Below are 13,754 nucleotides of genomic sequence, written 5' to 3'. Positions count from 1 at the left end.
CAATCTCTCCCACCCTCTAATCAGGCACCTCAGCTGCAAGTGCTAGATGCAAAGCAGCTAACACAGATGTTTCAGTTTCAGATGCAGCACATTGCAACCGTTCTAAACACGTAAAGCAGTTACTGGCAAACTGAGCGACAAACACATCCCAACAAGCAACAACTGTAGCTCCGAGTGCCATGCCACCTTTTCGCTGGTTTAATGAAAAAGAAGAGGAATGGCTCGAGTGTTTGCAACAGTATGAGGCGCACATCATTGCTCACAAAGTTTCAGGTACCGGTTCTGTCAAACTACACTACTTTTTGTCAATGATAGGCAGTGCAGTCTTTCATCTGCTCCCTAACATCAAGTGAATGTGGGGGCAGCTATATACCAGTTCTTTCATTGCAAAAGAAACTCAGAACAAACTTATCACGAGTCAGTAACAGATCTGCAGGGTTATTATCGAAAAACCTTGAAAATAAAATATTCAAATGTTTTGTGAAATGATTTGTGTTAAAGTAAGAAATAAAACAGATTAGAGAGACCTTTAAATTATGGTCGAAATCATGGACAACAAATGAGGTGGCTCAGGTTTCTAATTTTATTTCTTACTTTTAGACAAATGTAGGCATTTTGTGAGAAGGGATTTTTCGAAATTTCATCCATAAGGGAGTGAAAGAGGGGATGAAAAGTTTTTGGAAAATATCTCGCTATTAAGGCAATTTTGAAGCTAGAAGTACAAAAACTGGAATTTGGTTTCTCAGCCAGATATTAAGAGAATACCTGTTTCAGCATTTTTGGAAATTCAACTTGTAAGATAGTGAAATAATGGATGAAAATAAATTATTACTAAAGAGGTTCTAAAGCATTTTAATGCTACATCTGGAAAACTGGTATTTGACTTCTTGGCTACAAACAGAATAATCCGTGTTTCAGCGTTTTTGGAAAATCAGTCCCTAGGGGGGTGAAATAAGAGATGAAATATATATACTAAAATGGTATCTGTTCTTTCGGACATGTCCAAAGGAACAGACACCATCGATGACCATGCAGCTCGTTAGAATGAAATTACAATGAAATGAACACCCTTAGCTGGTTACAGGCGTTGACATTCGTCAACGGGGACAGATGAAAATGTGTGCCCCGACCGGGACTCGAACTCTTACCTTTCTTGCCACAAGCGTAACGCTGTGCTTGTCTGGACGCATCCCTCTTGGCGTTTGTGCCGTGAAGAGCACCGAGGCTATGACTTAATTCTATTCATTGATGTGGCCAAGTGTTAGAGAACTGTTTATGCGGCTTGGTGCACGCGTGCTGTCACTGCCTGCAGGGCTGGTCGTCAGCAAGGGACGACTCAACCCGACAAATTGGTGGCTGCTCAAATGTATCGGCCGCTACGGCACCTTGAATCGTAGCGATCTAGGATTTGCACTACGTGATAATGGGCGGGGCACTACGAATATAACGGTGGCTCAGATGGACAGAGCGTCTGCCATGTAAGTAGGAGATCCCGGGTTCGAGTCCCCGTCGGGGTGCACATTTTCATCTGTCCCCATTGACGTATGTCAACGCCTGTAAGCAGATAAGGGTGTTCATTTCATTGTAGAGATGAAATAGTTTATGAAATATTTCATTGTGAACCATTTTTTAAAGCCGAATCTAGGAAAATTTGTATTTGGATTCTCGGTTAGAAATAGAAAAAAAATTGGTGTTTCTCTATTGTTGGAAATTCAGCCCCTAAGGTTGTGAAATAGGGGACGAAAGTTTGTATGAAAATATTTCATTGTCTGGGTTAGAAATAAAGAAATCTGTGTTAGTGACTGAAATTTTCCATGGAAATAGCGCAACAAGAACTCAAAAGGCAGGGTTATCGAAACTACTGTGACTGCAACTACCAGAATCGCTTTGTGGTCAGTAGTACCGGGTGTTCAAAAAGTCAGTATGAATTTGAAAACTTAATAAACCACGGAATAATGTAGATAGAGAGGTAAAAATTGACACACATGCGTGGCGTGACATGGGGTTTTATTAGAACAAAAAAAAAAAAATGTTGCTAGAAGCCTGAAAGATCTCTTGCGCGCGTCGTTTGGTGATGATCGTGTGCTCAGCCGCCACTTTCGTCATGCTTGGCCTCCCAGGTCCCCAGGCCTCAGTCCGTGCGATTATTGGCTTTGGGGTTACCTGAAGTCGCAAGTGTATCGCGATCGACCGACATCTCTAGGGATGCTGAAAGACAACATCCTACGCCAATGCCTCACCATAACTCCGGACATGCTTTACAGTGCTGTTCACAACATGTTCCTCGACTACAGCTATTGTTGAGGAATGATGGTGGACATATTGAGCATTTCCTGTAAAGAACATCATCTTTGCTTTGTCATACTTTATGTTAATTATTGCTATTCTGATCAGATGAAGCGCCATCTGTCGGACATTTTGTGAACTTTTGTATTTCTTAGCTTCTAATAAAACCCCATGTCATTCCAAGCATGTGTGTCAATTTGTACCTCTCTACCTACATTATTCCGTGATTTATTCAGTTTTCAAATTTATACTGACTTTTTTGATCACCCGGTACATTCGCATAAGACCGTGCGTGCTTCTGTGTCCTTTACCAGACCGTGCAGGCTATGCCCGCTGTCATGATGTAACCTCCCCCTCACTTACCGACCTTAATGACAGTGAAAAATGAAACCGCGTGTACCTAATGGGAATTTGGGAAAAGCAATCGTCACCGAAGTTAATCTGTCGGTAAAGAGGGAGGAAAGGGTTACATCTAAATGAAAGGAAAAATGCAAATGAAACTGGTGGATATTAATTTTGAAAAGGGGTAAAGTTAATGAAGAAAGTAAATGTGCGGCCGTTACGTTAACAATTAACTAGCGGTAATTAGATATTTGAGATTTGGGGGAAATTACGGTCGCCAGTCCTAAGGACAATTACTATAGTAACTGAAAAAGAAAGGTAATTACACATATAATTAGCACTAGAAGCATGGCAACTGAAGGTTGACATGTGTAGTGTGAAAACTGAAAGTTTGTCAGAAGTAATAAACTTCGCTACACTCTGACTTAATTTAGCAAAAGAATTAATAAAACTGGAAAATCGAAAGTTAATTTAGTGACTGAAGTTAATAGTGAGCTTTCTTTCTGAAGCACATCGACATTCAGTAAAATAAGGTTAGTCTTGGACTACCTCAACCATCATTTCAAAAGCTACTTGAATCTACGCAATTTAGAAATAAGAGAATTAACTTTGAACTTGAATTAAATGATTCTGAACAATTAACAATAGTAAAATTTAGTACGTACCAAGCTGAGCTGCAGTCACAGGTAACTAAAATACGGTAACAAAACTCGCACTCTTAATTTGTGCTTGTGCAATCTAAATATTGTAGCCAGCTGAACTTTGAAATTAAAGCAGTGAAATCGAATGATGCTGGTGTTTGAATTTCAACGACCCTCGGGCTCATTTCGGAAAAGGAAGGGACCCTGATTGGCAATGAAATTGGGACAATGAGCAACAAAGGTTCATGCTAAGTTGCTGTAATTTTGCGAGGCAAATGGAACAATTTGAAAAGCTGAGGTCTGCCATACAGTTCTGAAACTGTACGTGCTTTTAGTCTTCCTTGTTGGTTGATTGAAGGTTTGAAGCCGTCGATCGAGGAGGTGGCGACAGTCACTCATTGTCGGCCGTCGCTGTTGCAGAAGCTGGATGTTGGCGCGCCTTCTTCTCGACACGGTCACCAGGCGAAACGAGCTCTTGATGTGCGCCAGCTAATGCTTCCCGTCCGCGACACCATGTCAGAAACTATCATCGCGAGTCGAGCGCAATTACATGCTGCCAAACCCCGAAAGCGCGGCAACTCGCGGGAGCGTCACACAACACCTGCTCCACTCGCTACTCCAGCCAGACCCTCACTGTTCTGCCCGCGCTCCACGCGGCAGAGTTCACACTACCAAAGATCCTACACACTTTGATTCTTCACACGACCTATCGATGTAATCGTTCGATAGCAGTTTTCCCTAGGCAAGACCCAGCGTAAAATACAAATAATATTTACGAAACAAACCAATTATACATCGACATAAATGCATAAATATATATATATACAAACAGTAAAACAATTACAATATATAAAGAGACAGAAATGTCATATCTTAAGGTAACAAAACAAGGAAAAAAGTAATAGTACAATAGATGGAAATAGGAGGATATGCATTTCCGGCGTTACACGTGCCCCACATTGTCTGAGGATGTTCGTGTAACGTAAACAGACTCAGAAAATGTCCCAAAAAAGAAACAGCGGAAATGCATATGCTCAAAACATCAACAAAATTTAGCATTCGTCTAATTAAGCACAAATAAATTTTTTAGACCATAATAATTGAGTGGAGACACTCCTAATCTTATTCCACTCTGTCATCTTGCACAAAATAAAACAGGTTGACGACATATTAAAATTCATAGAAAACATAGAAAATGGTTTAGTTATTCTAAAATTGTCAAAATTCCCAACAGTATCAAGAAATGGAATACTATTTACAAAATTAATCAGAGTACATGGTCATAAAAACAGGTAGATCAAAATACGCAAATTAATAATTAATTACATAGAATACACATTTTATATAACCTTTTCATAATTATTATCTCGTCATGAGATTCCACTTAACGCTAAACAAGAAAATAATATTCAGTAGATCGAAAAAAACATAAATATTGACAGCAGAATTCTTTCAGCTGTCCAGGAAGAAAAACAATTCCGCCTTCCGTACTCGCAAGTACAAAGAATGCCGACAGCGGCCCAAGAGCCAACAGCGGCACCGCCTCGCCAGTATTGTTGCGCCCGCCTGTGCGGCACGCTTGATCTCACTCGCCTGTGTAACGGCATTTCCAGAACGTCCGTTTCACTGAATTCTTTGGGAAAAACTCACTCCCGAGTAATCTCAAGGAGTCCCTTAATACTATCACAGTGGATAACTCAACACTGTCCATCATCACACGCATGTACTAGCCTGAAACTTAAAACAGCGTCTAAGTACATCGGCAATGACTAGTAAATCACATATTTATGAAATCTTACAGCTATTTACAAAATCATATTTACATTCCTTAATCTACTGTGACTCAGCTGAAAACTTAAACTAGCAGCTTGGATTTTTCAGTTGATTAGATCATGATTAAATTGATTAAAATTAAATTGATTAATCAAAATTAATTACTTATTAATTACAACTTCTTTAATGACCTTGGTCAGTCAAAAGCATGGCAATCTAGCAAACCTTAAATCTTACACTCTATATTTACATATTGTACAAATTACCCATTGTGTGGTATTAATCGATCCTAGGTTGGTACAATTTCAAATCTACTATATTTCGAATACCTAATAGCTTTCCAGAGCTTGGATACTCTAAGCAATAAGCATTTGTGTGAGGTATACCAATGACTTTATATGGTCCATTATAAACAAACTTAAATTTAGAGATTTCATTGTCTATCTCGCTCGATTTCTCATGAGCTTTTACAAGTACTAAGTCTCCGATCGCAAACTTAGCAAAACGCGCTTTAGCGTCATGACGACGTATGCGAGCATCGGCTTTAAGCTTCATTACTTCTCGCAAACGATCTTTTTTCACACCAATACTAATGTCAATCCGTGGAGGGAATTTGATTATCTCTTCCACTAAACTTTTACTTCTGTCATCCAACAGGATTTCCTCTGGAGAAAATCCCGTAGATTCATGTCTCAAGGTGTTCATAATTCTCTCAAATACTGCTACATATTTGCCCCATGCCCTATGGTTGTGATGGCAATAGGTACGGCACAGTCGGCCTAGCTCGCGCATATACCTCTCAGCGGGATTCCCAGCCGGACAATAAGCTGAAATATGGATCACCTCGACCCCATTACTTTCCATGCCTTCATTCCACAACTTAGAAGTAAATTGTGCCCCATTGTCTGATAGAATCGCCTTGGGCTTACCAATATGAACAAAATAATCGTTCACCAGCTTGCTATAGACCGCTTTGGCTGTAGCTTTCCTAATCGGGTATAGTTTGATGAACTTGGAAAAAGCTTCTAGCACTACTAAAATGTAGGCAAAGTTTCCTGATGACTTGGGCAAAGGTCCGTACAAGTCCACGCACAGTAACTCAAAGGTGTCGTTAGGCCTTATACTTTGCATAGGACCACGACTCGTACAGTTGGTAACCTTCACCTTCTGACATAAATCGCAAGTTTTCACTCTGTCAGTAACTCGTTTTAACATGTTGTTGAAATGCACTACTTCACCCAGCTTTTCCGTACATTTCTTTGGTCCACAGTGACCATACGCCAAATGGTAGTAGTCTATTATTTCCGTGACGTATTTGGTGGGCCAGCATACCCGCCAAATATTACTATCTTCACCCTTACATATGTACAAGATATGATCGTATATCTTGTAATACTTCCTTAATTTCTCTCCTTCTGGACTCTTTTCATCATATCGGGTTTTCACCATATTTAAACAACCATCCTCGTTCTGATGACGACGTAGATTCTTACAGATGTTCATTATTAATTTACGTCCCTCAACTTCTTTAAAATAGTACAATTTGACCACTCCATCTGCCTCATCTTTCAATAGACCTTGATTAGACTCGGGCAACCGCGACAGCGCATCCGCTACGCAATTGTCGGTCCCTTTTACGTAACAGATGTCATAGTTAAATTGCTGTAAATACAGCGACCACCTAGTCAGTCTTTCGTGAAGTAGTTTACAATCCTTCAGATAAGTGAGCGCCTTATGGTCCGTATGAATAATCACCTTACGGTCCCATAGGTAACCCTTGAACTTCTTGAATCCCCACACGATAGCGAGACACTCTTTCTCAGAAATCGTGTAGTTTCGCTCACTTTTTGATAAAGTTCGACTCGCGAACGCTATCGTCCGGTGTTCCTTATCCACTCCTTTACCAACTTCTTGGAACAGTTCTACCCCCACCCCGTAATTCGACGAATCCGTTCCCAGATGGAAGGGTAGCGATAAATCAGGATGAAATAGTATGTTAGATCTTAACAACTCGTCTTTTAATCTCTCGAAAGCGGTCTGACACCCGTCAGTCCACACAAACGGAACATTTTTGCGTAAGAGGTTATTCAAATTTTCATCATTAAACACTTGTCCTTTTACAAATTTACGGTAAAATCCTGTGAGCCCTAGAAAACTTTTTAACTGTTTCCTAGACTTGGGTGGAGGACAATTCCTTATTGCCTCTAGTTTCTCTGGGTCTTTCGTAATACCAGCAGTGGTAATTACATGCCCTAAAAATTTCAGTTCCTGCTTCACAAATTCGCATTTCTTTAACTTTAGAGTCATTCCGCCACGGCGCAATGCTCTAAAAACTTCATCTAACAGGTCACGATGGTCATGCCAAGCGGCATTGGCCAACAATAGGTCGTCAACATATACAGTTAATCTTGAACTCAAAGCCGGTCCTAGCACTTTATCTAGGGCCCTGATGAATACGGACACAGATATATTAAGTCCAAACGGCAGTACTCTATACTGATAACACCTGCCCGCAAACAAGAAGGCGGTGTATGGCCTAGATTCTTCTTCGAGTTCTATTTGCCAGTAACTAGCCGTCAGATCGAGGCTAGTCATGAACTTAACGTCATGAAAACGTTGCAAAATCTCCTCCATACTCTCTGGTCTGTCTGTTTCACGTTGAACGACCCTATTCAACGTGCGTGCGTCAATCACAATACGCACACTACCATCCCGTTTTGCTACAATGACCAAACCGTTATTGTATGGACTTGTACTTCTTTCAATCACTCCCCATTCGATCATCTTATCTATCTCCCGTTGCACTGCTTCCTTTTTGGACAGCGGTATAGCATACGGTCTCACGAAGAATGGTTCGTGCGGAATTACATGCAACTTGCATTTATATCCTTCCACAAGACCCGGTTTGTCTGAAAACACGCTCTTATTCCTCATTATTACTTCATACAGGCCCCGTCTTTGTTCGTGTGTTACGTTTGACACACCGTCTACAATACTTTCCAATTCACTTTCTACACTATTGTCAATGCCGAGATTCCTCACATTACAGTAGTTCAAATTCATACCTACGTCAATACCATTCGGCCAGTTAACAATGTGTATAGGCTGGTATTGCCTATGCACACCGTCTCCTGCCTCGTCAAAACTAACTACTATTGTTTTATGTTGTGACGTACATGTCAAAGTTTTGCTTTCGCAATTAATCACTGCACGGTACTTTAATAGCCAATCTAACCCGATAATTACTTCCGTAGTTAAGTCTGGCACGACGACAAACTCTTGTTCAAATCGTGCCCCACATATCTCGAAGTTGACAAAAATCTGTTTTGTGACCGGTTTACTGGCTTTCCCAGTAGCACCGATAATTTTCACTCCTGTTACTGGCATAACTACGATGCCGGGTCTGTCTTTCAGTAACTCAAATATTTTCCCAGATACAGCACTCAGTTCTGCACCGGTGTCAATCAACACGTTTAGTTGTAGGTCGTGCATATTAACAGACACTACTATCTGTCTACACTTGTCCTCGACTGTTTCTTTATTTTCCCACAGTAAATCCTCGTCTATATCCAGGTCATTCCAGAAAAAACCGTCCGGCTTTGATCCCAAATCCGGCTTATCTGGCGGCTTTTTCAGGCTCTGTTCACATACAGTTTTAATTTCAACACGTCTGTCCTGAGGCTTAGTCTGTAGCTTCGCCTCCAATACCGAAACCTTTTCCTGTAACTTGTCAACTAGTGAGTGTTGCTTTGCTATCAATTCACTAATTGTCACCTTTGTTGATTCCACTTTGGTCAGATTGATCTCATCTGCCAATCTACCTGGAGTAATGTGCCCAGTAGCATCTGAAATTACTTCCTCTGGATCTGCGCAACCCACACTGCTATCGTCTGACTGTATAATGTCAGCTCTAACCTCATACACGCTGTAATCTATGTGCTTTTCTACCAATCGTGTCCGGCTATCACTAAAATTTTCGTAATCTTTCTCCTTAATACTCTCGCAACGTTTAAACTGGATGTTCGCGTCGGATGGGTCGGCTACTTCTACCATTACAACTTTCGGTAAAGTCTGCCGGTTAGGGCCAGAACTTTCCGTTACTACTTCAACATTCAACTCCTGCGGGACGAAACACGACGCATCTTGCTCGTGCTCCCCCTTAACATCAACTATTTCTAGTAAAGTCTGCCGGTTAGGGCCAGAACTTTCCATCACTTCACAATCACTATCTTCCTGCGGGACGAGACGCGGCAAATCCTGCCCGCGCTCCCCATAAACACTTCTCCCGTACAGGCCCCTATAATCTCTTAGTTCGTCGTATAAGCGACCGAACTGCCTTAACCAGACCTCATCCCTCTCTGCATCCCCTCGCTCGATGACGGACGTTTTATCCGACATCTGATCTTCTTTCAACACTTGCGAATCATTCTTAAACTCAATCTCCAGTTCCACTGTGGGTATTACAGCTGCCACTTTATAGTCGATTTCCGGAACACTACTTAAATTGTTCTCACTGACAGTGAATGTATTTTCTACTGCCGTGTCTACAGCTGATCTACTACTTGTGGGCGCACTCCTTTCTCCTAACACTGGCACACTCTCCCGCCGTTGATTATTCCATACGGAATTTTCATAACGACGACACCTGGGTTTTCTCCTGTTATTGGGCCGCCAAAATTTCTCCACGCCCGGTCGGCCCCTCACCGGCGCGGCTAATGGTTTCCCTGTCTCGTCCCAGCAGATACGCTCCCCGGATACTGCTGAGGCGGCTGGTCACACCCTCTGGCGTTATTACTATTCTGCGCAGCCCGTATCACGCTAGTATGATACTGGTTTCCGTCATTCCGGTTATTATTTGCATTGTACCGATTGTTATTACGGTCCGAACCATTATTGTTATTGCTGCCATGGTTGCGGTATGCATTATTCCCATGGTTATCGTTGGTGTGGTTGCTGTGGTACCCGTTGTTGTTACCACGGCCTCTACCACTGTCGCGATTATTGCGCCAATTGTCCTCGTCCTCCACTCTTTTCAGGAAATCATTTATTGTCCTGTAATTGCTTCCTACGTAGCGTTTTGTATCATCTGGAAGCTTTTTGTAGAGTTCCCAGACTATTTCGGATTCCGTGCGGCGATCACGCAAGTATTCCAACTTGCGGATCCAGCCCTCACAAAACTCCTTCATCGAACCGCGCGAATTCGCATCGAAAGGCCTCGATACGACAAATTCGCGCCAGACACCTTGCTGTTTCTGCTCTGACCAGTATTCAGCCAGAAACAAATTTTTAAACTCGTCAAAATTCATGTTCGTAATGTTGAGGTTTAAGCCCCAACGCTTGGCATCACCAGCCAAGACGTCAATAACCGCATTAATTTTTCTCTCATTAGTCCATGATCTGGGTAAAACTCTTTCACAATTTTTAATGAAATCCGTCGGGTGTATACCGCCTTTTTTCAAGGGGTCGAACCGCTCCTCTTTCGTCAACAACTCCGAACTATGTGCACAGATTGGCACATAGCTCTGTTTTTCGTCAAGTTTCCTTTCTAATTCCGACACCCTCGTAATCACTTGGCAAGTGGCTGTCGCAAGCGTTTCCACTTCCCTCTTTTTCTCTTCGCAGGTATTAGCCTGCTTCGTCACTTTGGTATCTACTTCGGATACTAAAGCCTTTAAAGTTTCCACCTTCTGATGATCCTCTTTTCTCACTAATTGAATTTGTTCCGTCACCTTATTCTCGATGATCGGAGCAACTGCGTCTCCTACACTTTTCTCGATTCTGCTAATTTCGGAATCAAAACGAGTATTTATGCTCGCAATTTCCGCCTGAACGCCTATCATTTCCTGTTTAAGATTACCGATTTCGGTATTAATTACAACAATATCTTCTTTGATTTTATCAACTTTTGTGTTAACAACTCCAACATTGTTGATAACAACGTTAATAGCTTTGTTCTGATTGTCTAGCATCCGTTCAAATTTTTCAGACTGAGCTTCTTGCTTGGCAGCCTGAGCTTCTTGTTTGGCAGCCTGATCTTCTTGCTTGGCCGATTGACTCTTGATTTCGTTAATCAAAACATTCAATAAATCAGTTAAATTCCCAGAAACTACCGGTTTTACTTCCGCAGCGGCTTCCTCTTTAATTGTCCCCCCGTATTCTTCATCAAGGGATTCAGATTCGATTTTCACTTCCGATTCCGAAACAAGTTCTAAAGTTTGGAATTCCATTTCTGCTCTTTGTTGCGTTTCGGCGGTCGCGTCTTTCATGCTAACCGCCTGCCCCTGAACAATGGGTACCGTGGTGCGCGTTTCCCACTGTTCGACCGATTGTTTCGTATCCAAGTCTACCAAATTTTGGCAATTGTTGCCTTCACTCATTTTAATATTTTTCAATATAAATGCCAAATCTCAAATCTAATTAGGATTCCTCACACTAATATTCTCGCCAACGTATCGACCATTTCGTAACCAGTACTTTGTTACGAGATTTGCACAATGCAAAATTCGTGTCCAGAACAACCTCAAATCTGAAGATTGTCCTGTCACCAGGTCGCCACGTGTAACCTCCCCCCTCACTTATCGACCTTAATGACAGTGAAAAATGAAACCGCGTGTACCTAATGGGAATTTGGGAAAAGCAATCGTCACCGAAGTTAATCTGTCGGTAAAGAGGGAGGAAAGGGTTACATCTAAATGAAAGGAAAAATGCAAATGAAACTGGTGGATATTAGTTTTGAAAAGGGGTAAAGTTAATGAAGAAAGTAAATGTGCGGCCGTTACGTTAACAATTAACTAGCGGTAATTAGATATTTGAGATTTGGGGGAAATTACGGTCGCCAGTCCTAAGGACAATTACTATAGTAACTGAAAAAGAAAGGTAATTACACATATAATTAGCACTAGAAGCATGGCAACTGAAGGTTGACACGTGTAGTGTGAAAACTGAAAGTTTGTCAGAAGTAATAAACTTCGCTACACTCTGACTTAATTTAGCAAAAGAATTAATAAAACTGGAAAATCGAAAGTTAATTTAGTGACTGAAGTTAATAGTGAGCTTTCTTTCTGAAGCACATCGACATTCAGTAAAATAAGGTTAGTCTTGGACTACCTCAACCATCATTTCAAAAGCTACTTGAATCTACGCAATTTAGAAATAAGAGAATTAACTTTGAACTTGAATTAAATGATTCTGAACAATTAACAATAGTAAAATTTAGTACGTACCAAGCTGAGCTGCAGTCACAGGTAACTAAAATACGGTAACAAAACTCGCACTCTTAATTTGTGCTTGTGCAATCTAAATATTGTAGCCAGCTGAACTTTGAAATTAAAGCAGTGAAATCGAATGATGCTGGTGTTTGAATTTCAACGACCCTCGGGCTCATTTCGGAAAAGGAAGGGACCCTGATTGGCAATGAAATTGGGACAATGAGCAACAAAGGTTCATGCTAAGTTGCTGTAATTTTGCGAGGCAAATGGAACAATTTGAAAAGCTGAGGTCTGCCATACAGTTCTGAAACTGTACGTGCTTTTAGTCTTCCTTGTTGGTTGATTGAAGGTTTGAAGCCGTCGATCGAGGAGGTGGCGACAGTCAGTCATTGTCGGCCGTCGCTGTTGCAGAAGCTGGATGTTGGCGCGCCTTCTTCTCGACACGGTCACCAGGCGAAACGAGCTCTTGATGTGCGCCAGCTAATGCTTCCCGTCCGCGACACCATGTCAGAAACTATCATCGCGAGTCGAGCGCAATTACATGCTGCCAAACCCCGAAAGCGCGGCAACTCGCGGGAGCGTCACACAACACCTGCTCCACTCGCTACTCCAGCCAGACCCTCACTGTTCTGCCCGCGCTCCACGCGGCAGAGTTCACACTACCAAAGATCCTACACACTTTGATTCTTCACACGACCTATCGATGTAATCGTTCGATAGCAGTTTTCCCTAGGCAAGACCCAGCGTAAAATACAAATAATATTTACGAAACAAACCAATTATACATCGACATAAATGCATAAATATATATATATACAAACAGTAAAACAATTACAATATATAAAGAGACAGAAATGTCATATCTTAAGGTAACAAAACAAGGAAAAAAGTAATAGTACAATAGATGGAAATAGGAGGATATGCATTTCCGGCGTTACAATGAGACATTTGGCCGATATTTAATTTTTTTATGTCCTGGTAAATCAATATTCACAGGGTATTTTAGTTTTGTGCTCCTGAGCGCTGGCCTACCCGAGCCAAAGTACAACTACTCAAATTTTACGCACAGATAGGCGCACGACGCGCTCTCTCTCTCTCTCTCTCTCTCTCTCTCTGTCACACATACACACACACACACACACACACACACACACGGAAGTGACCCACCTGCAGGTGCTTGTCGGCGGCAGTGTCCTGCAGTCTTCTCCAGGCGCTGTCACGCCACGCTTCTGCCGCCTCCTATATCAGCACACCGTGTGGCGAACACGTGTGGTCGGCGATTACAGGAAAACGGCCCGCTCGCTTTGTCGTGCTCTATCAGCGCCGTCGGCTGTCTGTGCGTCGCGTCGGCTGCGCGGTTGTGTAGCGTCGGGGCCAATTAGGACCGCTCCTGGCGGAACCGTAGACTTGCTAGAGATAACTACTGTATAGCGTCCAGTGACGCTGGGCTAGCGTCCGCACAATGAAGAGGAAGGGAGCCGCCATTTGCAGGGCAACAGCGTGT

At 42.1% G+C, this 13,754-nt stretch overlaps 1 protein-coding gene across 1 annotated transcript in view; it reads right to left on the bottom strand.

The window, feature by feature from the left end:
* LOC124622749 (aminopeptidase 1-like) overlaps positions 1-13,484 on the bottom strand; it is a 200,700-nt gene extending 187,216 nt beyond the window's left edge. Inside the window, exon 1 of the mRNA XM_047148537.1 lies at positions 13,418-13,484. The gene's annotated coding sequence lies outside the window, so the exon portion shown is untranslated. The remainder of the gene's footprint in view (positions 1-13,417) is intronic.
* Between the last annotated feature and the right edge of the window lie 270 nt (positions 13,485-13,754).

The sequence above is a fragment of the Schistocerca americana genome, chromosome 7 (genome assembly GCF_021461395.2).
Source record: "Schistocerca americana isolate TAMUIC-IGC-003095 chromosome 7, iqSchAmer2.1, whole genome shotgun sequence".
NCBI lineage: Eukaryota > Metazoa > Arthropoda > Insecta > Orthoptera > Acrididae > Schistocerca > Schistocerca americana.
The sequence above is the reverse complement of the archived record's forward strand: the minus strand, read 5'-3'. Positions and strand labels throughout refer to the sequence as shown.